Source organism: Homalodisca vitripennis, chromosome 7 (genome assembly GCF_021130785.1).
Source record: "Homalodisca vitripennis isolate AUS2020 chromosome 7, UT_GWSS_2.1, whole genome shotgun sequence".
NCBI lineage: Eukaryota > Metazoa > Arthropoda > Insecta > Hemiptera > Cicadellidae > Homalodisca > Homalodisca vitripennis.
Genome location: NC_060213.1, coordinates 144926145 through 144952756, shown reverse-complemented (window position 1 = coordinate 144952756; position 26612 = coordinate 144926145). Strand labels below are relative to the sequence as shown.

Genomic DNA, 26612 nt, shown 5'->3' with positions numbered 1-26612 from the left:
ACACCAAAGGCATTCAAAGCTCGGTTAAAAACATAAATTAGCTTCTGCAGTCTTCTTCTCGGTGGGGGAATTCCTTACTAGAAACTGGGAGATGGAAAATTTGGCTCTAACTAGAGAGGATTGCACGGAAAGTGTGTGAATGTTTCTATAAATGTATGTTTGTATGTCTGATTGAGGGAGTAAGTAGCACGCTTTGTCATGCTAAGTGATGCATTGCAAACAACAAATATGTTCTCACAATAATAAAGAATGTTTGAGCTATCTTCCATTTATACACTGCTGTGCAAAGTTATCGCACCAGTTTATTATTTTCAGTAACTTAAATATTATAATTACTTAGGAGGAAAAGGGTGTATTTTTACTTCAATTTAGCTTGTTTGGAATGAAAGTAAAATTTGAAAAAGGAATGTCATTTGTGAGTGAACTGAATTTTATTAATAAGAATTGTGTAAAAGTATTTACCATACAGAGTACAAATTAAATATGTTTCTTATTTATTATGCCTTAGTAATTAATTCTGTTGTGGTACATTTTCATTATCTGATATTCCTCCCTCTAGCAAGAATCACAGCTTGAAGCCTTCTACACATCCCTTGAATGAGATTTTGTATGGTTCTTGGGGGATGTTTTCCCATTCCTCCTGAAACGCTTGTTTGACCTCATGTGAAGTTTACGGTGGATGATCCCAAGCCTGATCAGTCTTTTAATAAATAGTATCTCACTGATGTTCTAAAGGATTCATATCAGAACTTCTGAGGCTAATCCGATCTGCTCACACCAGGTTCCCTTAGATAGTTGTGTAGGAGGGCGTTATCTTGCAATAGCAGAAAACTTTCAACAATAAAAGGCGCAAATGGAAGCCAATTATGTATTGTGTAACAAAACAGTTTTAATTTTCTAAATTTGATTAGTTACAATTGACTTTTGGTGATAATTATGTATGAAGTTTATGGGTAAGGTATCTAGTTCTGTTACCAGTCATTAGTTTAACTTGGACTTTCATTAACTGAAGACAAATACTAAAATAATGTGTACTCACAGTTCCAGTTCCATCAGTTGAAACCATGTGTTTTTCCAGAGTATAACTTTTGCTATCACAAAAGATTCCTCGCTGTTTTTTAATAATTTAAATAGAAGTTAATTTTCTTTTAAATATTTAAACCAATACATACGTGTAAATTGGCTGTTTTAAAATGAAGTCTGCTATTACAGGAAAGAATAAAGTGAACAGAAACTGACTCAGAATAATTTCCTGTCTGAATGTAGTAGTAGGGGTGCCTGGGATGCTAAATTTGCAGTTACAAAAGCGTCATGGGGACCTATTGGATTGTGAAGATTAGGTCCTAAAACAAAAAAGTTTATGTTAAGCTAGCCATTTTAGTAGAGAGGTGAGTGAAGGAAACATGACTTTTCCGGACATTTGCCATCGTTCAGAGGAACAATAAATCAGTAACACTACGTTTCGAGATCTGCAATCTGATCTCTTCTTCAGGTAAAGAACTAACCTAATACATAATATTACAAACTAGGTTAAAATAAACAAATCTTACCAAAGCGTTGTGGCACGCCTAAGTCAGGAATCACAACCTACATGTTGTTTGTCAATTTCACTAACTCTATAAACATGCACTTAATAAAAAACTATACAAAACACTAATCATTAAAACTGAACTACGGAATACAGGTCACAATGCATCTTCATTCGTCTACTAACCACCTACGACTAACCAAAGGGACTAGCTAATGGTAATCGTGACGGCAGACTAAAACAAAATGGCGGAAATAAAAAGGAAGGGGGACAGGAATGGGCCCTTTCGTTATTATTGGTTCATGCGAAATGAACTTCTTAAAACCATATTGTGACTCCGCATTGGTTTATTGCAAATATCTGATCCGTTTGATACTTTTGGTTTTCTCTTGAGTTCATTTTTTAGAATTGGCAACCAAAGCGGCCTAATCTCGACTGATGGTTGACTGATTGGTTGGTCTGCCAATTTAATGTATGTTGCCTCAATTAATTTCCTTTTGAAGAAATGTGGTTCCCGATGTATTATGTTGGCTTCATCCCAATTCATATGATGGTCTTCGGACCAACAATGGTGTGCAATTTTTGACTTTTCTGTTAGACCCTTTCTCGTGTTTTCTTTGTGCTCTTTTATCCTTACGTTTAGTGGTCTTTTTGTCTCGCCCATGTATTCCCTATTGCAACTACATTTTATACTGTAAACACAGTTTTTGGAATCCTGTGTGCCATTTTTTGGTTTTGTTTTTACGAGGCTTTGTCTAAGAGTGTTGTGTGTTTTAAACGCGGTTCTAATGTTGTACTTTCTACCTACTGTTCTAATTTTCTCCGATAATCCCGGCACATAAGGGATTGACATAAACGCAAATTTATCACAATTCTGTTTTTCTGACTCAGGAATGATTCTTCTGGTTCTTTTGCACTTATTTATTAGGCCTACTAATTGAGGGTATCCATTGCTTCTGAGATCCGATTCAACTTTCTTTAATTCTTCTTTTAATCCATCTTTATCTGAGCACAAGCTCTTTGCTCTATCAAACAACGAGTAGGCTACTCCTTCTTTGACAGATTTTTGATGGTTGGATTGATAATTTAAATATTTTCCTGTGTGTGTTATCTTTCGAAAAACAGTTGTCTTAAGGACATCCCTATCTCTTAATACATACACATCCAAAAAGGGAAGCTTGTTTTGGACTTCCATTTCCATTGTGAGGCGGATGGAAGGAGAAATACTATTAATGTGATTCAAAAAATTATTTAATTCAATGTCTCCATGAGAAAAAATAACAAAGGTATCATCCACATACCTCCACCAAATCTTCGGTTTGAACTGAGCTGAAGCCAAAGCTTTTCGCTCAAATTCCTCCATAAAGATATTGGCGAAAATAGGAGACAGTGGAGAACCCATTGCCATCCCCTCATCTTGACGGTAAATTTTACCCTCTAACTCAAAATAATTGCATTGAGTGCATAGTTCTAACAGTTCCATAATTACTGGCACGGGAAGTTTATTTCTATCCTTTAATGTTTGGTCTTCTTTGAGACGTGATTTAATAATTCCGAGAGTTTCTGGAACTGGTACATTTGTAAATAGACTTTCGACATCAAAACTTACCAGTTTGTCAGTTTCAGTCAACTTTAGGGATTTTGACTACAAAATCCCTGGAATTTTTGATGAAAGAGTCAGTTTTTCCTACCAATGGCGTTAAGATGTCCAAGAGGACTTTAGACAATTCCCTGCAAGGTGAATCACGAAAACTAATGATGGGCCGGAGAGGGATGGTAGGTTTGTGGATTTTGGGAAGGCCATACAGTGGTGAGGAGTTAATTTAGATCTAAATTTATCTGAAAAAAATTCTTTATGTTTTCTTAAGGTGTTTGCTACTTTGCGTTCAAATGAATCAGTCGGGTCTTTATTTAAAACTGTATATTTGCCAGTATTTAAAGTTTCCGCAATCTTTTCTTTATACGCTTTATGTCCGGAAAAATCCTGTTTCCTTCACAATCCTTCCATCGTCAAAAATAACCTTCAAACAAAGAAGAGAGGTGAGCATGTACAAATTCTCAAAAATGTAAGAGAAAATAGTCACATGGAAATATTTGAGTGTGTCATACATTCATGATGTATACACCCTATGTATTTCTGATAACCGAGAGATATTAATCTGACAAGTAGTGAGCGGAACGTTGCCGTAAAAAAAGTTATTTGAGCGTGTCAAATATTCAGAGGGAATGTTAAGTGAACTCAAAAAGTGTCCTAATCAAATGTCTGATGATATGGACACGACCAAAAGTCATGACAGATTTCTGAAAATGTATAAAATGCGACCTTGAAATATTCAAGTCCATCAGACTTTTATACAGACGATTCAACTTGATGAACTGGTTGTCCTAAATGATAATCTGACAATTATATGGAGGAACATTGTTAATCTGACAATTACAATTAAAAAAATACTAAATGTAATAAAACAATGTACATATATACATGTGTACAATTCTATCATTTATTGATATAACACTATAAATTTTTTCCAAAATGTTCACCCTTTTTTCTTAATAACTTCGTTCATTTCCATTTTACAACAAAAGTTATGGGAGTTAAGTAATAAAAAATTGTATTAGTACCAAAAAATGGTAACCTCATAAACTTGGAACTAAGCTTTTATTAATCCCCCCCATTGAGTTTTCAAAAATAAAATTGTGTCCTCTAAAAAATGCACACCCAAATGTGACTTTTTAATGGACTATTTGTTAATCAATTACATTAAAACTTACTCGCCTACTGTTGTACCAGAAGTCTGCATTGTGGAAGTGCTAGAAATAGATAATTCTGGACTCTTTAGCAAGTTCTGGCGCATCATCACATTTCTGTGCACTTTTCAGTGTAATTTTATTTTGCCATTGAAAATCAGACGGTATTTGTATAGCTGTAAAAAGTTTGTAACACTGGGTATGATAGCCATTGTTTCAGGATGTTTCAATAGAAATTTTGACCGTAGCATGAGCATTGATAGATTTTTTTGAACGGGTTTCACTTTACGATTCCTCAGTTCATTCTGCCATTGTTGTGCAACAGGATGAAAACGCCCCCTTCTCGACGTTACTTGTTGTAACTACTTACTTACTTACTTCTTCTCCAAAAGGTACCTATCTTATTAAGCTTTGTATAAATCTAACTGACATTCTGGTGTACTCAAAAACCGGAGCTACACCTCTTAACAAACCGTCAAACATTATATTATTCTACAAACCGAACTCTGAAGCCTGTTTATAACACTGTACATTTTAAGCCTGTGCTATCTATCTAACACACGTCTTTCCAAAACACTATTTTCACTAAAGAATAAGAGTCGGACAACTTCGTCAGGAGACCTCACTTCGGCGACTGAATAATACTTAAGTACAAAAAAACCAGTTTGTATCGCGGTTACTAATACTCTGCCGCGTTACTGCTTAAAGGGTTCCACTTGTTAAGTGCCGAAGTCAAAAACGGTCGGTCGGCCATTTTTAATTGTCCAATGCATTGTTACGTTTTTTTTGGAGGGGAGGGGCGCAGGCTTGCCATGGCATAGGAATAGAACTAACGAAGATAAACTCGGAGGTAACCTTAGATCAACTATGTCTTGATTTTAGAAGTTCCTGGAGATGGAAAAATTATTTTTGACATTTTCCCGGTTCTCAGAAAAATTCCCGGCTTATTCCCGGTTTCCTGGTCAGTTGGTCACCGTTGTCAAAATTTTATTGTTTAGGTGTAATTATATTAATTAATTGCATATTATATTTTAATTTGTAAAATATATCCACTAAGTATTTTAAATTGTTGCTTATATTAATATTTATACATTAATGTCTACGATTGAAAACTAGCAAAACCATATTGTTCTTTGAGTACTTTGGGATTATACTGACTACACCAGTATGAAGAACACAAAAATATAAATTTATAGAAACAAACATGACAGAACGATAAAACAACTCTTTACTTACAAAATTACAAACTTACAATGATTATCAATTGTTAATGGGGTCAGATTCCCCCATTAGCGTTATATGCCCCCAACGCTTAAACTTTTTTCAATGAACTTAGAACGTTATAAAACGATGTAGTTGAGAACAGAACTAACATTCCATCAATCAACAAGCATTTCCAGGTATTGTGATCGGTATTGTTGTTGCTGTTATCTTATATTTCTCGAGAATCCCGATTACGGCAGGCCGCACGGCATCACATGATTATTTAAGTTTTTTTGCACGGTACATAATTGCCTTTCCATTACAATTCAATTTATATTTCTGATCAGCCCCTCTAGAATTTGATATTTTAATGATAGGTACTATCTCGAGGGATGTTTTTATTTCGTTGACATTAGCGCGGGGCAGCGCCGGAGTGTGATCAAGAATAAAAATAAGTTTTGTGTGTTTTGTTCAATAAAGAGTTTAGTTTTTGTTTAGTAATGTTTGTTTTTGTTGAATTTTTGTGCTTGGAGAAATGTAGGGGTAAAACACGGAAGTACAAAAAAGCGACGCACCAGCTGAACAGGCAGCGAGACTGCAATCTCGTTATCTACTAGACCGCTCGACTTTAACCTCTGTCTGAGGATGTGGAGGGGTTTGAGATAAGACAATTCCTGTTTTATATTGACGAAATATTGTTCTACGCTAATCTAGTAATCAGTATAAGCAAAATGTCAAATAACGATTCATGTCTGGGTGTGGTCGGTATAATCCCAAAGTACCGTTCTTTGAAATATCTATTAAGTCATTTGGTCGGAGATCTTGCTTCCAGACCTCTGGATGGTCATGAAAATCGATGATTAGAATAATTCAATATTTCATCATCCAATTGTGTTGGTGGCCGCTTATTATACTGCAGGTGAGAACTGTGTCTTGAATGTGTTTATCAAAATGAGCTTGTACATTTTGAGATACGGGACCATACATAGGTTTTTTTTTTTGTATGTTGACCATTAGGATAAATAGGCCCAAATAGCTGCTTTGAATGGTGATTATAAAAATACAAAGTAAACTTTCATTATCTAAAATCTGTACTGGAATTCCAGATAATTATGCTCTAGAGTTTGTTTTGTATTTGTCTTCAAATTATAAAATTAATGTAGTTTTTTTCATAGGATTGGTTAAAGAACTAAGTTACAAGTGGTTCAGGAACTAGGTTACAAGTTTGTTCACGAACCAGGTCAGGTTTTGTATCTTAGGATTTTTTCTTTCTATGGATTGAATAAATGGACAGTTTCACACTGCTAGATATTATCATCAACCTGTTTATCTAATAGCTCCTTTTTTCCTGGGTTTTAGCACTCATTTTCTGTTTTGGTATCAATTTACATTAACGTGACCAGGGAAAGGTATGTTCATTTTTTTTCCTGAAAACAATGTTGAAGAAAAAACTCGTCGGCAACAAAAATCAAAGGAGCTAAGATTTTTTTAAATCCTCTGAAAACTCCGTTTTTGACAGTTTCCTATAACTCCGCGTCTGCTCAAAGTCAGTATAGCCAGATTTTAAAAACCGATTATCATAACAACAACGAGAATTTATCGTACTTTCATATAAAATAATTGTACCAAACACATTTAACACGTCATCACACGCACCCGCGGCAAATTGCCGCGCTTGTATAAAATATGTTGTATTCTCCTTGTTTGTGAACGTCGGAGGGTGGTGGCTCGAATTATCCCCACCACTACCGGACGCGGACCTGTTTTTGTCAGTCGCGCGCGTCGCTTGGGTGTGGATTTCGTGTGGACTCAAAGACCTACTACACTTAAAAAAACTTCCAATTTGGAGGTTTACATTAGAAATCAAAGGAGAGGCCCCTATCTTGTGAGTACATCTACTAGAGATGTAGTAAATAGATTGGTATCTCACATAGAAAATACTGGGCGGGACATAACTTGTGATAATTTCTTCACATCGCTACCTCTAGCTCAAGATCTCTTGGATAAAAAACTGACGTTAGTTGGCACAATCCGCAAGAACAAAAGGGAAATCCCATTGGAGCTCGTGGAGGAGGTTAGGGGAAACAAAAGGCCAGTAAATAGCTCAATGTTTGCTTTTACTTTGAATGAAACGTTGGTCTCATACAAGGCCAGGGAAAATAAGTTTGTGTTATTACTATCTACATTACATGAAGACGATGAAATTGACGAAAGTACTGGTGATGCATCAAAACCATCAATAATCAGCTTCTACAATAAAAACAAATGTGGGGTTGACGTCAGTGACGGAATGCAAAAGGAGTATTCCGTAGCAAGAATCTCAAACAGATGGCCACTCACCATGTTCTTCTTTGAGCTAAATGTTGGTGGAATTAACGTCTTTGTCATTTGGAAGGCAAACAACATGGAACTGAATGAAAACCGTATGTATTCAAGAAAACACTTCTTGGAATCACTTGGTGGTCAGCTGGTTTACGAACATGCCCAGAGAAGAGCTGCTGAAACTACCCGATTGCGAAACCTATCAAGGACCGATTGACTCAAATATTTCACTTTCCACAAGAAAGGAGAGAACCACAAGCAGCATCCGCTCAGCAAGGACATTACAGGGTTTGTGGAATTTGTCATAGACGCAAAAACCGCAAAACCACTGTCGTCTGCAACAGATGCAACACTTCGATCTGCAAGGAGCACACGCAGCCATTATGCACAACATACGCAGAGGGTAACCAACCACCTGAAGGTGTAGAGGATCCTGAAGACTAACTATTCAACCTCTAAACAAGGAGCACAAACTGGAAGATGAAGTTAGACAATACCGTGGATATTCTCGAATATGGTGACACAAATTTTATAACTAGATCTTGTTTTATTGTAGATCTAGTTTTGTTTCTTTTCCTAGACTTAAGTTTTAGACTTTAAATATTAATTACTTACTTTAATTATACTTGTTCTTATATTATATATAATGTAAAAAGTTAGCGCAAATAGGAAAACATTATGTTTTAATTTTATATTTTCTTTATAAACACTTTACTCTACATAATTACCTATTTGGTAACGTCTTCTTTATTAGATAAAACTTATTTAATATCGTAGCATATATTTTGTGTTATTGTAAATGTATTGTTATTTACCGAGTGCAATTAAACAAGTGTTGTAAAAATATGTTGTTGGATTATTTTCAACCTCAAACGATATAGTGCGGCAATTTGCTAACAGCGCGTGTTCTGGCGCTACACTGAAAACCAATGACTGCAGCAATATGCTAACATGGCGTGGTCTCATGGAATAAAATGTATGCAATATAATTTTTTAAACATTTCTGATTATATATTAAGTTTTTAAGTTTACAATCTTATCTGTTTAGTAACAAACATTACAAATATTAATAAACAATCACTTTCAATTTATATACATGACTGGTTAAGGAATCTAAGGTTTTAACTACCGTGAGCAAATAGCCATCATGGCGTGTTCTCACAGTAGAAAAGGGGTGCGTGTGACGACGTGTTAATGAAAAAGTATGTTATTTTCGTATAATAAATTATGTTATAATTAACTTTTGGTTTGTTAGGCCTATTTGTATAAATTTGTCAAAAATCTTTCATGGTACGATAATAACTACCCATCGTGTATCTTACCGGCGCATAAAATCAATGAAATTATCGTACCTTTACGATAATTATCGTACCTCTGGCAACACTATCCATTAAGGTAAGTGATAAGTTGCTGAAATACGTTAATCCTGTCAACGATGCCTGCCCGCTGCGCACTGCTTGCTCTTTTAGAAAAAAAATTAACTCGAGCTTGCAAAAGTCGAATCCCAGAACATGTGATGCCCCTGCTCCTTAACGCAATAATGTCCGAAAGGCATCAATATAATACAATAATATACTTTCCCCCCAGTTCATATGCATCTGTGATAATAATACTTGGCTATAAATGCCCAACCCATGAATAAAAGTCCATTTTCCATGGTCATGCTAATGTAAATAAATACCTCTGTTTTTCATTACATAAAAGAAAGTATAAAAAAATTACCAAAATAGTTTTACTAAAATGGCATGTCAGTTAGAGGATTAAGTTAAGATCACAAAAACTAATTAGTTAAAACAGAACATATTGATTATAACCTGCTATTGTAAAATATTAAGTTATATACTAGACTATGCTAGGTTGAGTAATATAGATAAAAAATACAAGAAATTAAGTTGGTTTAAAAGCTCAAAGATACATTATCACAAAAAGGAATTAGAACTTTACAGAATGCTTCTTATCAACAACTTGCTAAATATATTACAATGAATAGAAAACATAACAATAACATTCAAAATAAAGGATTGAAAACTACTGTGTAAAGAACATAATTATAATCTGCATATTGGCGCTGCTGTCATAAAATAATAACACCATATCTTACTTGGAATATAGAAGCTGGAATTCACAGACACTAACACCACCTGTGTTACAAGCAATCAAAATACTCGTACTCAGTACTCATTCGTCAACAAAGAAGGAAGGAGGGAATCAGCTCACAGCGCAGTTTATTCAAGCTTCCGATAAACTACGCCACATTGCCACAACTTGCAAAACATATTGCCAACATGGTTTACTCCATAACACAAAATATTTATATGAATACAAATGTCATCAAATCATTGTATTACGTTCTTTACAACTCCTATCATATTATAACTTTAGCTTAATGTGAGTTAATTCATTGCAGGGTATGGTAAGAAAAGCGGACTCGATTATTTATATCCATATTGACACACGATTTTACTTAATAATTATACCTTTCGATATAACTAACCGATAATGATTTTTTAACAATACTAATAATATTTGTATTACACACACACAACACACACACACACGCACGCACGCACGCACGCACGCACACGCACACGCACGCGCACACGCACACGCACATATTATAAATTTTACTTTAAAATATTCCAGTATGCTTCGATTATACTAAATTTATTTGGTGAGTTTCTTGAGTGAATGGATACTCGTATGAAATTGAAAATATGTATGAACCCATTTGTCTGTTATAATACGGACGAGAGGAAGATAAACCCCTTTCTTCTGACTGACATAGACATGACGTTTTATAATACAGAACCAACACTTTAGTTCACAATCCTAATACTGCGCTCATGGTAGAAACTGCCAACATTTGCAGGTGGAAATGACAGCTGAGGTGTGGGAGAAAGCTTTTACTGGATCACATTTTAATTTAAAGTTTGACAATAGAGGACTTAACTGAAACAATTGATGAAGTCGGTAGCTTTGTTTGGATTAATTCTATGCTGCTTGAACTCCACGACGACTATTTTCACACAATTATTATGCGAGCATGAGATAGTAATTTACGAGTAAAAATTATTTGAAGCTCAAAATTTGGTGTTCTCAACACTAATGTGCCTTTATAAGTGCATATACTCATTTGATTCTTTATAAATTAAAACGGGATAAATTCTAGGATCGAAATTCCACACACACACACACACACGCACACGCACACGCACACGCACACGCACACGCACACGCACACGCACACGCACACGCACACGCACGCGCGCGCGCACACACAACACACACACACACCACACACACGCACTGAACTGTGAACTGTGAACACAGGTGCACAAACACAAAAACACACACATGCATATTTCGTATTTCCTGTTATAAATGTTTTTATGTTGTTATTTCATTATTGTTTTTATGAGTTTTTCTTATTTCCAGTTCTAATCGTTTGTTTTAACTCGTAAAAGCTCATTTATTTATTATTTCCAACAGTAAACCATTATAATTATTCAACATATTTGACACAATAAGATGATATAGCTGACAATACATGACATAGAAACAACTGACCAGATAGGACTGCAATAATATACTTAGACTAAACTATAAATATAGATTACAATATTAACAAGTGATACCCACCATAATAAAGCAAATCAGTTGTAACATAAATAGAATAATAACGCTCACACTAAGCATACACGTTCAAATTTATGACAATTTCAAACATTTTCCTCACGCTTAAAAAATAAATAAAAAAAGACCTGGACATAAATTAAATAACTAACAAAGTAACATAGAATAAACTATTTGTAGCAGCGTAAATATATTCTGCCGGTCCCCGTCATCTCCCCCCCACGTGCCAAAACGGTCCCTCAAATAGGCGTATGGCAGGGCCCAGCATTACCCCCGAAGGTTCGGTCACCGATAACATTGTCCGTAAAACCCGGTACGGGCCTATTCTGGAGTTAAGCCTGCTTAAAGGTTTCATCATTAGTAAGCGATATTTATTACGTATACAAAAATCATGCTTATACTTTTTTAATTAAAGCGGACTAAAATTTAATAATAATTCTCTATGTAATTTATTTTAAAAAATCTGTTATAACATAAAATAATAATAATAAAATTAATATTTTTCTTTGTGCTACTGTTTTAGTTCATTTTACTTTTAAAACAAATTTATAACCTAGAACAAATCTTAACACTTATTTTACAATATATGAATCGTTTATTTATGAAAGGCCTCTTGTCATATTTTTTGTGAATTCGATTTTATCAGAAAAATGGGTAGCATACATGTCTACACATCGTTTGTTTATGAAAGGGCTCTTGTCCTATGCATACTGCTAAAAATATCCCAATTTGAATTCCCTGTTTATTTATGAAAGGTCTCATGTCATTGACAAGAGGCTTTTTCATAAATAAAACAAGGTTGGCAACAGTGCTGGACCAGCTGACTGTTCAGTTATTTTACTGCTTAGTCACACTCAAGCTGCTCTTTTGTAGTGTTTTTTTTTTAACAATTTGAGTAGGTTAAAACAGTAATATTGTACTCACATAAACTGATTTCCTTATTATATTTTTGTAAATTGTGTTACTTATAAAATGTCATATAATGAATCTTTAGATGATGTTTAAAGTAACAAAACGAAAGAGAGCAGTAGCGTAGCCAGAAATTTCGTTCGGGGGGGTCCGAAACCGGGGGATTCCGGGGGAAGTTTTGTGTGTTATTTGCCAATGAATTCACTGGTAAAAGGTAAATACAAATATTATGGGCTTTAGTAACTACGCCTTATAGAAAGTGTAAAGATGTAATAGGGCAAATTCAACTCTCACAGCAACTCTAGTACCACAAAAATTTTTCGTGTATAGCTACAGAAACTTTACAAAGTTCGATTCTGGCCGAGTATAAGGCACCAAAGTGATGTTGGATTCACTGGATAAGAAAGAAAAAAGAAACAAAAACAGAGCTTCACTCAAGCGTATAATTGATACAACTATATTCTGTGGAAAAAATGAAATATCCCTCGGGGACATTGGGCCACTGACGGCCCGAAACCCTTTAGAAAAGGAGGGCAATTTTCGAGCGTTGCTCGGGTACAGATCAAACTAACGGTCGGAAAATGCACCGGAAAAAACTCTACTGATTAGAAGTTCAACTACTTCGGACTTCAGTTAATGAGGTAAACGTGGTATTTTTGATTGAGTTAGGACGACGATTTTTTTTGTTATCAAATAAACTGTACTCGACTACCTATATAATTATCGACGAAAAAATCATTTCAGGTCGGAAAAATACCGAAGAAAAGCTCTACAGATTCAAGTTTTGACGATTTTGGATTTCACCGGTGGAGTGTTGAGGTAAGAGTGGTATTTATAATTTTTGTTAGGACATTGATTTTAGATATTAATTCAACGCTGAGTAATACGTATATAATTATCGAGAAAAAAAAAACAAAAATAATCACTTCCGATCGGAATATACCAAGGAAAATGAAATAATATCTCAGTCAGTGAAATCCAAAGTAGTCGGAACTTCTTACCAGTAGAGCGTTTAAAGTGTATTTTCCAACCGAAAGTGATTTTTTATATTTTTTCGATAATTATACACACGTCTACAGTTTAATGACACCAAAACCAACGTCGTGACAATTCTAAGCAGCCATTTTACGTCCCCAAGACGAATTTGAACGAAGTGGTCGCTAATTTAAACTGTCCAAGTCCAAGTCGGGTCGCTAGGATGGCCTCTGGGCGCTCCTCCTGGTCTGTGTGCAGTATCTGAGCAGTTGAGCTCAAAGACTTGCCTGTCAACTGGAATAATTTGCTCCTGCAGCAGTCTAGCAGCTGGTCGGTGTGCCACTGAGGACCACTGCTTCATTGAAGAGCCGGGTGAAGGCGGTCAGCTGCGCAGCTATTTCAAGACGGCTTGTAGGCTGCGCTGGGCGGGGGCGGCTGCTTCTGCTGCTGCATCACCTGCTGGTGCCTCCGTTTGTTGCGGCGGAGTGGCTAGTGTAGGTGGCCACTCTAGTTTCTGCCTGGGAGTCGCCCTGGCCTCTGTGTGACCGGAAGGTCAGCCAAAGATGCTGGCGGGCGATGAAGTCGGTTGGCTGGGTTCTGGGGTTTCCTCCGGCGCTTCTTCTTCTGCGGTATGTCGTCCTCAGCTTCACTCTCCGATACGGAGTCCGCTGGTGACTCGTCCCGCGCTGGTTGCTTGGGCGGCTGGGCCGTTGATCGCCTCGCCGCTGGTTTGGTTGGCCGGGACTTGCGGCCTAACTGGACAGCTGCCGCTCTGGCCTTCTTGTAGGCTGGACACCCACGATAGTTGGCGTTGTGATCGCCGCCACAATTGCAGCAGTGACCCTTCTCCGTCGAGACTTTGGGGCAGTTCATCTTCAGATGATTTTCCCCGTAGCAGACGCAGAAAAAACCTTGGCACCGGTAGCACTGCGGCGGGCCGACCGGCTTCTTGTAGACAGTGACTGAGACCCTGACGTGGAGCAGGTGTGTCACGTTGTAGATTTGGCGTCAGGGTTCTCTCGCTCACTGTCCCTGGTCAGCGTGATCAGCCAGCTCCTGGTAGGTCCTCGGGCTGTCCGAAGTCGTGCAACCTCGTCGACGGCGAAGCCCTCGTCAGTTAACACATCGAAGAGCTCCACATCATCGGTGTCGGGCAGTCCGCTGATCACAACCTTAAGCGATCTTTCACGCCCAAGTTTGTGAGTGTAGAAGGGCAGCTTCTTGGAACATGGGTACCGCTGAATTGCCCTGAAGTCCTCCACGGTGGTCAATTTCAACCGATAGTGAACACCGCGGAACGTTGTCGTCAGGCCGTCCCGCGCCAACTCCTCCAACTTCTTGGCGTAGTCCGGAACACTGTCCAGGAATAGCAAGGGTATCCTGGGCGTAGAAACCGAAGCCGTAGGTTGGTCAGATGTCACAGTAGCAGTGGTGACGTTGTGGCCTTTAAAAAGGCCCTTTGCTGGAGCAGCGACCTTCTTAGAGCTGGCAGGTGGAGAGCTAGGCCTCTTAGCTGGCTGCCCGGGGCTTCCAAAGGCACGCTGTCCCATCTTCTTGAAGATGTCACTCATGTTGTTCCAGGAGTTGTTGACACAACGAGCGCTTGATGTCGAATGTTCCGCCGTGTTACAATTTAGGTTGCTTTACGACGTCACGTGACCGCGCTCTATAGCAATACCGTGATTAGACTACACTATCCGAAAGGCCGAGCCCAAAAGTATCGTTTGATACTTTATGATTTAAACGAAAGGACAATATATATTTTTAACAACGGTCACTTTAACCCCCACCGCACCGCACGCGCCGCGGAGCGACACTCCGCAAGTAGGTATATTTGTTGTTAAAATAGTGGTCCAGAATGGGTTGAGCCTTGAGCCCGCGTGTAGCTTCCCCCTCCATCTGTAGAAAGGCGTGGCCGCGGTTGTTGGGGCGTGTACGTTCAGTCGCGACTGAGCAGTAACATTGAGAACATCCCCGCGGAGTGACGCTCCGCATGCGTTCTTTTCATTATCTGATATAACGGAGTATCGCTCGCGGCGTTCTACACTGCATTCATCATTAGAGTCATCCTCTCATCACGTTCAACCTATAACCGGAGTACTTTTAAGGCAAGTAACACGTTTTTTTCGATACATAAAATCTGTAATTTTGATTTTATAGCCTGAGTATATCTTTTATAAAAGATGTTCTCAAACCAATAAATATGTATTTTCAGAACTTTGTACCTAATTACCTTGTATTATACTTCTTATTTGGTTTCAGATGCATCAACCAGATGAAGAAGACATTCTTCGACTTCTAGGAGATGAAATTGGGGCATCGGATGATTCAGAAGAAGACAATGTTCAAGAAAGCGATCACAATTCACTGAGTGAGGAGTCAGCTGAAGGCAGTGATAATGAGCCAGTTTTAAACCAAGCTGTTCTTGAAAACGAGGAGGATAATGGCCAGGACATTCGTGGCAATGAGGGTAATAAATAATGTTATTACTAATGACCTGTATGTCGCAGACGATGGAACTGTGTGGAGAATGACACCGGATCAAAATTGGAAGGGTCAGAAGAAGACCGTGTGATCTTCTACATCTACCTGGCGTTCGTGCAGATGCGCGTAATGCTGAAAGCCCTTTGGACGCACTGAAGCTATTTTTTACCGATGAAATGTTACAGGAGATAGTGAGATATACAAACATTTATATTTCTAGCCAACGCCCTAATTTTACCAGACCCCGAGACGCAAGTGACATAACTGTTGTTGACTTGAAGGCCTGTTTAGGGCTGCTTTTCCTTGCAGGCTCCATGAAGCTATCGCATACAAGACTTGAGGACTTATGGCGTACTGATGGTACAGGCAGGCCCGTAGCTAGGCTGGGGCAACCGGGGCATTGCCCCGGGGCCCCCGTCCAGGGGGGGCCCCCAAATGAAGGTGGAAAAATTGAAAAATGAAATTAAAGTTTATGTGAAATTTATTGATTACTGTAGGGTCGTAGGGATATTTCATCGAATCATCAAAATGTCTTTATAAAAAAATATTTAAATAGCTTTTCAATATAAAATAATGGACAGATATTGTCCTCACAGAGATTTCGTAACAAAAATAGACAGACTATCAATCAGCCTGTCAGTTGTTACGCAATTAAAGAAATTGCAGTTTGCACTTTTAGTTCACCTTTACTCACCCATCCCCAACAGTAATAAACTCGTCCTGACGTCGACGTGACGTAGACGGCTCCGTCTGCCGACTGCCTCTGCCACAGCTGACAGACGACAGTGAGAGTGACTACGACTAGTGAGCTAGTGACAGACAGCCGGATAAGGTTTATGTTATGTTGATGGTAAACTAACACCAAAAACTGACGTTTTGGCGTTCGTCCGTTACTCGTTTGTTACGGTGTTAAAGTGTTATACAATTTGTATTCTTATTCTTGTATTTGTTAAAATGAAAAGAAGCTATCAAAGTGGGGCAAAGAAAAGGCAAGACAAGAAAGAAAAGAGAAGAGGATGCTTCAAAAGTGTTCTTCCACCCTATCTGCTTGGTTATGTCCTACTACTAGTACTACTACAACTAAAAGTACTAATGTCACATCTACATCTAGTACTGAAACTAGACCAATAATTGGTGAGTGGTTTGAATTTAGATACGGTATTTAGGCCTAATTAATTAGCTTGGCCAATAACTATATAATTAATATCTTAAAATGTAAACTATGTTAAAATTAACTGTGTTAAAATTTAACTAGAGTTTGGATGTTTGATTGAGTTTAGACCACTGTGTCTGACTCAGACTGCAATCTATTCTAATCTAATAAGCAATGTTTGTTTGTGAATTTATCACTAGTCATATATAGGCTACATATTACCTACTATTGTGTAGTGGTCATTTAATTTTTTATGTGATTTTTATGATTCCTTTGGTTTCTACTTCTTTCTGTGTAGGTATTTTATTTCTTTATACATGCACAGCAGCACAGCATGAATATTCTATCATAGTAGTAATTTTATATCTTTTTTGTGATAATTATGATGTAAAAAAATGCACCACACTCGCTTGCACATTCATTATTTATGAGGCCATGTATCTACTCTTTTTATATTTTTTTAATATATTTTTGTATATATTTTTATATATTTTATATATTTTATTTATATCTTTACAATGTTATTAAAATTGGCTTTAAATTATATGTTATATGTAACTTAATGTTATTTGACTTGCTATTTTTTATTGCAGCCTAAGTCCCAGGAAATGAGATTGAAGAGGAAGTTACAGCTCAAGATAACGCTGAAGAAAGTATTGATGAAGAAGTAACATGCCTAGGGCTAGGGCATCAACAAGAAAATTGTGCCAAACCTCCAACAAGTCCTACGTCAAGCAGTGAACTGATCGGCGTAAATGATCAAGTAAGTAGACATGCAAGTTCAGAATACTTATATTATATTTTTCAACATAACAACATATGCTGTTTTATCGCCCTAAACATGGAATCCCTACGATAAAATATTCCATGGTTACATGGAAGTAAACAGTATTACTTCCATGTAAACATGGAATTACAGTAAGTCCCTATTGTTATGATCATGTTTGTAAGAAAAAAATACTAAATGCATTGCAATCTACTTACAGGTGGAATGTAGCCGGACGAATAAAAATTAATGAACTTGTTTAAACACCGGAGAACCCCATTTTCCAGACCAGATCATCGATCCAGAGGTGAAAAAAAAACGAATTATTGAATTAGGACTAGGACCCTATCAACCAGTTGGCCCATTTCCATATGATGGAAAACAAGGTAGGTCCTTTTCAGACAATTATTTTACCCTGAAGTCAAAGTCTGGGCTCAAACTGAAAAGAACTTGGTTGTGCTATTCGTCCAAATTGGATTGTGTTTATTGCCAACCTTGCTGGTTGTTTCCCCAGAAAGGACCTGTAGGAGGATGGGATTCAGGATTAAGGGACTGGAAACATTTGTCTGATCGCATAAAGACACATGAGAATTCACAGCACCATGCTGATTCCTGCTTGGTTTATGAGCAATGGCGACGTCATGGCTCAATAGACGATGCACTAGAAAAAGGTTTGAAGGAGGAGCGAATTTTTGGAGGAAAGTTTTTGAAGAGGGTCTTAGATATCTCCCTTATGTTGGCAACATGCAACCTTCCTTTTCATGGAGACAGTTGGCATATCACTGATAGAAAAAATAAAGGTAATTTTCTATCATTGATTGAATTTGCTGTCAAAATATGACACTATCCTAGAAGATCTAATTACAAGGCCAAGTGGTACTGTTAATTATCTCAGTCCAACAATTCAGAATGAAATTATTTCTCTGATGGCTAGTGAAGTGCTTAGTGGAATTAAAGAAGAGCTTTTGAGTGCGCCTTTTTTCTCCATAATTTACGACACAACACAAGATGTAAGTAAAGTAGATCAGCTAAAGCGAAGTTTTTCGCTATGTAAAGATTGACCATGACCAACTCGGAAAACCTTGTGAGTTGAGAATTTGTGAAAACGTTTACATCTTTCACAGCAGTTACTGACCAAACCGCTTCGGGGCTAGAAGACGTCATCATAAAATCAATTTCAGGAAAAAGGCCTTGACATAACAAAATGCAGAGGACAAGGATACGATGGTGCATCGGTCATGAGTGGTGTGTATAATGGAGTACAAAAGAGAATCCAAGAACTTGCACCCCATGCCTATTTCATTCACTGTGCCAGCCATAATTTGAATCTGGTTCTTAAAGATGCCGTTGAATGCAATCGAGAAATAGCACAATTTTTTGAGACGGTGCAAAATATTTACAGTTTTTTTTTGGCCACAGCATTGTTCGGTGGCAAGAACTAAAAGTCGTTTCTGGTTGTACAGAGAATCCGAAGGCTCCTGTTCCTAAAGACAAGGTAACATTAAAGACTTTAAAACCCTACACGTTGGGCAGGGAGATATGAAGCTGTGTACGCTTTAAAGGAAAGGTTCGGTGATGTAATGAAAGCCTTAAATAAAATAATTTTGACAAGCAAAAAGCCAAAGGAAAGGAAATGAAGCTGAGGGGCTCAAAAAAAAGGTTAGAATCTTTTAGTTTTTGTTTTGCTCTTGACTGTCTCAGTGCAAAATATTAGGGGAAATAAACATTGCCTCAAAATCCTTGCAAACGGAATCTATTGATTTAATGACAGCGTACGATCTCCTAGGCAATGCTTTATTGAAAGTAAACCGAACTTCGTTGGTCCTTTGAAGAAGTCTGTAGTGAAGCAGAAGAAGTATGTTCAAAATGGGGGATTACGATTACCCATGAATTTATTGGCCAACGTGCAAGAAAGGTAAAAAAGCACTTTGATGAACTTTGTGAAGACCAAAGACTGACAGATCTAAAAGCAATTTCAGAGTGACAATATTCTTCCCAATGGTTGATACTATAGTGTCACAAATTGACAACCGTTTTTAAAGGCATGAAGCAAGTGATTGATGCCTATAAAATTGTTCACCCTTCTTTCCTGGCCTCATGTTCAGATGAAGAACTGCGTTGTGAAGCTGATAATTTTGTAAGCAGATTTTCAGATGATGTAACGCCATTGTTCAAAGCTCAGATTTTATCAGTAAGGAATGCTTTTTCAATCCAAATTAAAGGATTTCAAAGAAGTAAAAGAAGTTGCAAATCTCCTACTCATTGAAAACAGTTCCTAGCATCAACCTACCCGGATGTACTAACAGCATGCTTTATGTACCTCACAGTCCCTGTGACAGTAGCCAAAGCAGAGAGATCATTCTCAAAATTAAAACTCATCAAAAACTACCTGCGAAGCTCCATGTCCCAACAAACGTCTCACTGATTTGGCTCTTTTGTCTATTGAAAATGACAGAGCCCGAAAAATAGATTTTGACCGAATTATTGATGTTTTTTGCTAGTGTCAAAGTCAAGAAAGAAAGTCTTTTTAGTAAGTTCAGTTGCATTCTCACTATCAAACTAGTTGGGCAATTTTAAACTTGAGAATGAGTGGGTATTACCACCATTGATCATATATAATTAATGGTATTACCAGTATTACCATAAACACCATAAATAAATATACAAATTTATTGTGTATTCAAAGGTATTACATAATTAATGATATTACTTGTATGTTTATCTACTAAACTACATTGCTTGGATGTAGGCCCTAAGAAGAGACTAAAAAGTTTTAAGACATCAGCAATTATGTCTTTATTTATTTATTATCTATTGTGAATAAAATTTGAAAAAAATAATTATGTTTTTCATTTTCCTTTCAGCACTATAAATAGAATACCAATCACAATGGTAAGCTGAAAAAAATAATGGCTCTAAAAACCAAACTAATGGCACCAGGGCCAGGAGTCATACAAATTTGCATATAAAATCATTACCAGTTTATGACTTACCGTAGAAATTTGTAAACATAGTTTAAGCAAACAATTAAGTATTATAGATTTAATAAGAAAAAAAAAGGTAATAATAATAATAATAGGATAATAATAAAAAAAATGCACATAAATTCTAAGCCTAAAAGATCCAATTACTGTATGCTTATATCTATTAATTAAAAAAAGTGCGAAATATATAAACAAAGGGGGGCCCCGAATTGGACTTTCTGCCCCGGGGCCTCCAAGGGCCTAGCTACGGGCCTGGTAGCAGAGCGTGTTTTCTTGGCCTGCACCGACTACGCTCCTGTTTCCTGCAGGCCTGTTTGAATCACTCTCAACGCAGGTTCGCCGCCTAACAAAAGATTGAGTCCACTGTAGACTATTGTTTAGCATTCACTGCCATCAAGTCAGGTCTAGACCAGATTCCAAGCGCGTTGTGCCTGCCGCTGGATTACAATATAAATTTACTTTTTTATTCCCTATCCATTTACAATTCTAAAATAAAATTTTATTTATTAAATTTTTATTTTTATTTAAAGTATACCATGTAATTGGTTTTGTAGACAAGAGTAAATGATATGACTCTCCTTTTTTCTCCTACTCCATGCTTTATTTTTTAATATGTCTTAAAATTTCGGGGGGGGGGGGTCCGGACCCCCTGGACCCCCCCCCCCTTTGCTACGCCACTGAAAGAGAGGTGTTCGTAAGCCTGAAAACTACAAGATTAATCAGATCAAAAAGGCTATGATTCAGGGTGATGAATACATCAATTACAAAGGAAATGTAGAAGCACGCAGACGAGTATAGTTTTTTACTATAAAATATTTAAAGAACACTTTAACTATAGATTCAGAAGGCCCCAAATTGACATATGCTGTTAATGTGAGCAGCTCAGTGTTAGAATTAAAACCCCCAGCTTAATGATACAGCAAAACGAGTTGCTGTTGCACAGTTGATGGTGCACAAGAGGCGAAGGAACAAATTTTATGCCTCACTTCGTGACACTGAAGAATACTGTGCAGCACATGAGAATGCCATGCTTTTATGTTTTGACTACATGGCAAACATATCGTTGCCCACGATTTCAGTGCAGGAAGTATATTACATCAGGCAATTGTCTGTCTATCCCTTTGGTATTCATAACAACACTAGTAACACTGCAGCGTTTTACCTATACCACCAAGGTACTGCTGGAACAGGGAGCAATGAAGTTTGCTCCTTCATAATGAAATACATAAAAGATAATGTGCCTGCAAGTGTCAACGAATTGTACCTTTACAGTGACAACTGTACAGGGCAAAACAAAAATCACACAATGCTAAGAGTTTTGTTATCCCTTACTGACAGTGGCAGGTTTAAAAAAGTAGTTTTTAGACTACCAATAAGGGGTCATTCCTACTTACCCTGTGATAGGGTTTTTGGTCTTGTAAAAGGAAATTTAAGGAAACATGACAGATATTACACATTAAAAGAAGTTGCAGCAATTGCATTACTAGCAACTACACAGGGCAAATTCACTGTGGATTTGATAAAATCTGATGATGTTTCTGATTTTCAAAGCTGGTGACCTAAATTTTATAAAAAATCCACAGTCTCTGAAGAAAGCAAGCATGAAAAAAAGGAAAAAGAGAATATTTTACAATATTGTCCTACCATGAATTCATATGTCACTATTCCAAGAAAGGAGAAATCACAGTATCAGATTTTATTGGTGGAATCAATACCAAAACATTCAAACTAGCTGATCGTAATACCGATGTCAACATCTCTCCACCAACAAAAAAGCATATGAAGCCAAAGTTCCAATTCAAACAAATAAAATGAATGATATAAGGAAACTTGTGCAGTACGTTCCTCAAAAATACGTAGGGATTTATAATGAACTATTTCAATGGCCTACGGAAGAAAAAAAGTAGCTGAGCTCTTTTGTTTTTGCTTATTTCTGTTTATTTAAACTAATTGTATAGTGTAATCACATTTATCAATAAAAATGTCAATAATATACTGATAAGTAGTGATTTTCCTGGTAATAGTCCATTTTATTTGATTAAAAATCCAATTATTTATGAAAGGCCTCTTGTCAGGCATTTTTTTTTAAAGATATAAAATACAAAACAATAGATTAAAAATGTAAAACTAATTGTGTTAATCTCGATACCAACCCCTTAAAACATAGCAAAAACAAAATAGCTTCAATATATAATATTAGTGAAAATAAAACGTTTTTTTTTATTTCCCGAAAGTTTACTTTTTGTGACAAGAGGTCTTTCATAAATAAGCGATTCATATATACAACATTTTGAAATGATTGCTGTAAGAGCAGTATGTGTTCAACGTAATTTTCAATCAATCATTTTTATCTTCACAAAACAGTAGTATACTCCTACTAAGTGAAGTCTTATGTTTTCTGGCAATTTATTAAAAGTTATAATTGCTACAAGGTTTAACGTTCTTGTAAAAATGCATTTTTTGTCTCGGGAACTGTATAGAGGTTTATAATCCCAAGCCGTAACTTATACGTATTTTTGCTCTGGGGAGGATTTATACTTCTATCATAAAACAATTTCAGAACTTTGAATAAGAAGAGATATTTTAAAGAAAAAATTAATATAATAATATATAATATTTTTTTATATGAATAATCAGAATGAGGGCGCAAACTTATAAAAATCATAAAAAAACACTAATACCTATGTTGAAGAAAAAGCACAGTCTCGATAGATAAATGTCAAGCCAACAGGTTATCCCAAATCATCGGAAAGCTTCAAAACTTGATGCCTATCAATTCATAAGAAGTATGAAAAAGACAAATGAATGTTTGTTTAACCTCAGTTCAAAGTGATACCCAAAGTACGGTAACTTTAAAACACTATAGAATTCTACTGGCCAAAATTGAAAATTAAAAAAGTAAAATTTATAAAGCACAAATAGGCTATACAACATATTTATTGTAATGATGATCTTGATTACATAAATGCTGCATGTTAATCTTTTTGCTCTTTGGATAACGAATAGAGAGATGCATTCTACGTTCTGGAGAAGTAAATGCTTGCTTTAACATTTAAGAAAGGGCTGTTTTAATTTTTTTATAACATTTGTACTTTTCCTTTGAACGTATTATGCTTCTCTAACTGATAGATCCAGATACATTTTGTAATACTGTATTTAGAAAAAGTAGTTACAACAATATTTACACAGTAACTTGTTTATGAGTCGTCTTTGTGTGTGTAGCGGAATGAAGTTATTGATGCCATGTACTGTTTGCATATTTAATAACTTTTTGTGGTATGTTTCTGAACGCTCTCCGCGCAGAGTAAATAGAAGATCTTCTGAAAGTCATATACAGTATATATTCACTTCGGATGTATAAGTGCAGAAATTCTCAATTATAAACATTAATTAGACTTCTCGGTGCATAATTTCCTTTATTATTGCGACATTTTCCGTTTCCCAAAATGTATGATACAGCAAACAAACAAAAGTAACATAAGTAAATAGAAATTTACATAAATAAACAGAAACTTTTGAACATGTGATTAACAGCTAAGAGAAATATCATGAACAGAAATAGAAAAAAATAATACATAATAATATCAATTCACATTTTATTCAGGCCAAAGGGTACTTAGTTTTTTAATTTTAACTCATGTGCTTGTTCTAAATTTTCTAAGTAAATTTTGTTTCCATCTTCGGGTACTTTGCAATGACCTTTCAGTGAATAACATTCTTCAAAATTTTGCGTGTCGAGAAACCAATTATTCATCCTATTTTTAGACGAGCAATGATGATTATTAATTCTTACGTGCAATGGGTTTGTTGTCAATCCAACATAATCCATTGCACAGTTTTTCATGTAAATTGATAAATTACATTTTTACTTTTACAATTAATTTCTCCTCTAATAGGATAAGTTTTCATTGTTTTAATACTAGTAAAAGAATTGGACGATTTTATAATTTTGCAAGTATTGCAGCGTTTGTAAAAGGGTTGCCACATATAATTTTCCTTATTTTCTGAATTTTGAGTTTCAGTAGGTGGCAATTTGGACCATACCAGAAGATTTTTTAGGTTAGTATTATAGTATAGTATAGTAAGTACCTACATCTTACAGTACAAAATGCGTAAACATGCATGGAAATATATTAATTTTTCTATTTTCTGGGGAAGGATCCCCGGAGCTCTTATTTCCTAAACCCCTGATACCCTCATTGTGTCCCCACCCTCAAACTTAATGTCATATCCGCCCCTCACCAAGCACATTTGATCTTGCATAAGCTATTATTAAATACATTACCATTGTTATCATTTCTTCCTTATACCAAGAAACCTGGTACTTTTCTTTAACTCACTTCATTGAAGACTTGAGGGGATTCACCCGAGTTAATTAATTATCTCAATAAACTGGCTCGAACCAAGGTAAAACATCGAAGATAGTTCTAACGCCTTTTTAGTGTGCGATCATTTACAAACATCTTTTTTATATGCTATAATTACAATAAAATTATCATTGAAAGTTATTATTAGAATGATCGCACATAAGAACGATGTTGTGATTCCAATTAAAGGAGAAGTGATAAATAAGTTGTAGAGAAATCATGGTAAAATTGATAAAGCTCAGAAAATGAACGTTTTCCTGCTTTGGGTGTCTTACAAATGTAATTTGTCCAGGATCGAGAACTAACGATGACGGATGTCCCCCAATATTTGAACCTGAAAAACCTTTTTTAAATATATTTACAATCTAACTATAATTACAAAGAAATGTTGTTCATAAATCTAAAGTTCTTAGATTTTATCTTGTTGAAAGATAGAGAAGAAATATCACTCCTTTAAATATAATTGGATACTAATACAGAGCTACGGTATGGTATCTGTTTAACACAAAAGAAATAAGTAATTAGATTTTAATGGGCAAAAATATTTTATAGAATTCTCAGTGTAAAAGCCTTCATAAGAGGTTATGTTTTCAAATTGAAAGCTAATGAATAATGATATTTTACGTTCTTAGAGACCTGAGCAGACTTGGTAAAACTGTAAAGCATTCATAGTTTAATTGTACATGTAGCAGTCGCTATACCTAGAAACAACTCTTTCTTGCAAGATAAAACAAACTATAGATGAGCTGGCCTGGGTACCAAAATTGCTCACCCCGCTATTTTACACCAAAAGCAAGAGCATTTATTGTAAAAAAGAAAAAGTCCTTGCAATATTGTGGCTTGTTAATCCGCAGCACAGCACCATATCTCGTCTGTGGCCGGAGTATTATTTATCGATACCACTCTCCTTATACTGAAAGGATAATTGGATTTAGGATATTTACCATGGTTAAATGTTACAAGAAGTGTAACGTTTCGAAGATTGAGATTCATCCTCTTCTTCGGTTACCGAAAACTCTGACGTCAGTGTCAGGACCTTGTACTTTATCGATTCTCCTCCTTATCCTGTTTCATAACATCCTTTCGCAGACCAGTAACCCATGAGGCGGACAGATTAAGGTAGAAAGCTAAATTAAATTGTTATTGTGTACCGCTGAAATCATTGTACTCCCGTCACTCTGTATTGAAATTGTAAAAATCAAAGAATGCTGCCAACATTAAAACAATACCAGGGTAGAGAAAGAGGGTACCAGTAAAAAACTAATGAGGGGAAACGAATCATTAATTAAATTATTTTTCGGTAGCATATTAATCAATACGCAACATATTTTGTATTTAGCTATTCCAGTAACCTTGCAATTTAGTTAAACTATGTAAAGCATTGCTCCTTTAGATTATTGTTTTGCTATTCCTACGGTATTTACACTCTAGCAGCTCCAAGATAAGGGTAAAGGCGGGTATATCAGAAGAAGCTCATACCCGTGGATGATTAATTACACCTTCTTGGTTACATAGATGGTTAAGAAGTTAGCTGTTCCTG

The 26612-nt window shown here is 36.2% G+C and overlaps 1 protein-coding gene across 4 annotated transcripts in view; it reads right to left on the bottom strand.

Moving 5' to 3' along the window:
• LOC124366456 (BTB/POZ domain-containing protein 6-like) overlaps window positions 1-10050 on the bottom strand; it is a 77659-nt gene extending 67609 nt beyond the window's left edge. For all 4 annotated transcript variants that reach the window (XR_006922812.1, XM_046823026.1, XM_046823025.1 and 1 more), the window contains exon 1: window positions 9903-10050. The gene's annotated coding sequence lies outside the window, so the exon portion shown is untranslated. The remainder of the gene's footprint in view (window positions 1-9902) is intronic.
• Window positions 10051-26612: the final 16562 nt, after the last annotated feature.